Source organism: Rhinopithecus roxellana, chromosome 12, assembly GCF_007565055.1.
Source record: "Rhinopithecus roxellana isolate Shanxi Qingling chromosome 12, ASM756505v1, whole genome shotgun sequence".
In the NCBI taxonomy this organism is placed as follows: domain Eukaryota; kingdom Metazoa; phylum Chordata; class Mammalia; order Primates; family Cercopithecidae; genus Rhinopithecus; species Rhinopithecus roxellana.
In genome coordinates, this window is record NC_044560.1 from 132,639,051 (window position 1) to 132,642,512 (window position 3,462).

General features: G+C 40.8%; 1 pseudogene; it reads left to right on the forward strand.

Moving 5' to 3' along the window:
- Positions 1–2,138: 2,138 nt before the first annotated feature.
- Positions 2,139–2,789, forward strand: LOC115900797 (annotated as a pseudogene).
- The last annotated feature ends 673 nt before the right edge of the window (positions 2,790–3,462 follow it).

Here is a 3,462-nt window from a genome sequence, read left to right on the forward strand (position 1 = left end):
CTTATTTTCTCATTGACTAAAACAATTTTATTCTTATGAATATTGTGTTCATTCCACTATCTGAAAACTTAAGTAACAGCACAAATAGAAAGGAGAACAATGGAAAAGACAGAGGAGATTCTCCTTCTTGGGAAAAATGCCAGGTGAGCTGATAGTGACTCTGGTCAGATTTGGGAAAAGAGCTGAGGATGGCAGTGCAAGCAGAGGGTGCTCCATGATGAAAAGCCCAGGGCAGGAGTAGTTATGGGAGATGGGTCCTGAAGGACAATTGGAGCCAGGTCAGGGAGAGCTGCCTGCTGCTCTGAGAGCCCATGGAACCCTTGTACTGGGAGTTCCCAGGATGCTGACCTGGTACTCATTGTCCAGCATCAAGATGCTCAGATTATGTTTTGCCATCCTCAAAGGGCACATTGTGGCATCTCTTCTCACACTTCCAGGTCCCACACACATAGCTGTTTATGATCAAACAATGGTGAAAGTGTACTCGGAAATGGAAGCCGATGTCTGAGTCCTCATTTGTCCCTGTGTAGAAATCCATCTGCAGCTCTGGGCAAAGCACACAGAGTGTTAGGCAAGCCGCTTCTTTGTGGGGAACACACTTAACACAAACACGAATCCCTTCCCCCGCTTCAGGGAAGAAAGCAGTCTCCATGGTGATACTGCAGGCCTGGTTCCTGTGGGGCTATTTAGCTCCTCGTTCCCCCAGGTGAGGACACACTCTGTCCTTCATCACAAGATCAAAAGTGAGCCACTCTAACTTACCTGGGCCTATGACTTGTCCATTCCTTAAAAATTCTATCCCTATTGGATCTAATTAAACTAAAGAGCTTCTTCACAGCAAAAGAAACTATCATCAGAGTGAACAGACAACGTACAGAATGGGAGAAAATTTTTGCAGTATATCCATCTGTTAAAGGGCTAATATCCAGAATCTACAAAGAACTTAACCAAATTTACAAGGAAGAAAAAAAAACAACCCCATCAAAAAGTGAGCAAAGGTTATGAACAGACACTTCTCAAAAGAAGATATTTATGCAGCCAACAGACATAAGAAAAAATGTTCATCATCACGGGTCATTAGAGAAATGCAAATCAAGACCACAATCAGATATCATCTCATGCCGGTTAGAATGGCAATCATTAAAAAGTCAGGAAACAGCAGATGTGGAAAAATAATAATGCTTTTACACTGTTGTTGGAAGTGTAAATTAGTTCAACCATTGTAGAAGACAGTGTGGCAATTCCTCAAGGATCTAGAACTAGGAATGCCATTTGACCCAGCAATCCCATTACTGGATATATACCCAAAGGATTATAAATCATTCTACTATAAAGACACATGCACACGTATGATTATTGTGGCACTGTTCACAATAGCAAAGTCTTGGAACCAACGCCAATGTCCATCAATGATAGACTGGATTAAGAAAATGTGCCACATATGTACCATGGAATACTTTGTAACCATAAAAAAGGAAGAGTTCTTGTCCTTTGCAGGGACAAGAATGAAGCTGGGGGGGGGGGGAGGGGGGAGGGGAGAGGAGGGAGGGATTGCATTGGGGAGTTATACATGATATAAATGATGAATTGATGGGTGCTGACGAGTTGATGGGTGCAGCACACCAACATGGCATAAGTATACATATGTAACAAACCTGCACGTTATGCACATGTACCCTAGAACTTAAAGTATAATAAAAAAAAAAAAAAAACACTTCCCATTAAACCTCAGGTACCATGGCTTAAAGAGTATGTACAGAATTCTCAACACAACTTTTCCTTGCAAAAGAAGTAGAAATCTGGCTGAGTAGGGTGGGTTATGCCTATAATCCCAGCCCTTTGAGAGGCTGAGGTGGGGGATCACCTGAGGTCACGAGTTCGAGACCAGCCTGGTCAACTTGGCAAAATCCTGTCTCTACTAACAATATAAAAATTAGCCAGGCGTGGTGGCAGGTGCCTGAAGTCCCAGCTACTTGGGAGGCCGAGGCAGGAGAATCACTTGAACCCGGGAGGCAGAGGTTGCAATGAGCCAAGATGGCGCCACTGCACTCCAGCCTGGGAAATCCTCTTTAAAATGAACCACTGATAAACACCATATATTGATAACTTTGTATAATAATTCATTCGTGTTGGAGTTTTGAGCCTTTTACAATAATTAATTTACATCAGGCTTTCCAAAGTACTTACATTTGTAGGATTTCTTTCCAGTGGGAGTTTTCACAAGATTTTTAAATTATTAAAATGGAAAACTTGCCCTTGCTGCCACCAACATGGAGACTTTGTACCATGTCCCGTTCTTAGTGCTCGAATGTCCCAACCTGAAGCTGAAGAAGCCGCCCTGGCTGCACATGCCATCGGCCATGACTGTGTATGCTCTGGTGGTGGTGTCTGACTTCCTCGTCACCGGAGGAATAATTTATGATGTTATTGTTGAATCTCCAAGTGTTGGCTCTGTGACTGATAAACATGGGCATCAGAGGCCAGTAGCTTTCTTGGCCTGCAGAGTAAATGGACAATATATTATGGAAGGACTTGCATTCAGCTTCCTACTTACAATGGGAGGTTTAGGTTTCATAATCCTGGACCGATGAAATGCACCAAATATCCCAAAACTCAATAGATTTCTTCTTCTGTTCATTGGATTCATCTGTGTCCTACTGAGTTTTTTCATGGCTAGAGTATTCATGAGAATGAAACTGCCAGGCTATCTGATGGGTTAGAGTGCCTTTGAGAAGAAATCAGTGGATACTGGATTTGCTCCTGTCAATGAAGTTTTAAAGGCTGTACCAATCCTCTAATATGAAATGTGGAAAAGAATGAAAAGCAGCAGTAAAAGAAATATCTAGTGAAAAAACAGGAAGTGTATTGAAGCTTGGACTAGAATTTCTTCTTGGTATTAAAGAGACAAGTTTATCACAGTATTTTTTTTCCTGCTGACCTATTGCTATACCAACAATGTTGAGTGGCATTTTCTTTTTAGTTTTCATTTCTTAAAGAAAATATACTCCATATCTACAACTATCATACCAAATAAAGTGATTGTTTTTTACAACCTCCTAAACATTTTTTGGAGATGACATTTCTGATTTTCAGAAATTAATGTAAAATCCAGAAGCAAGATTCCATAAGCTGAGAACTGTGGACAGCTGATCAGCTTTACCTATGGTGCTTTGCATTTAACTAGAGTGTGTGATGGTAGATTATTTCAGATATGTATGTAAGACTGTTTCCTGAATAATAAGATGTATGAAAGGAGCAGAAATAAATACTTTTTCTAATAAAAAAAGAAATGAAAAACTTAAAAAAAAAAAAAAAGAATGAAGCTGGAAACGATCATTCTCAGCAAACTACTACAAGATGAGAAAACCAAACACCACATGTTCTCACTCATAAGTGGGAGTTGAACAATGAGAACACATGGACACAGGGAGGGGAACATCACACACTGGGGTCTGTCTGGGG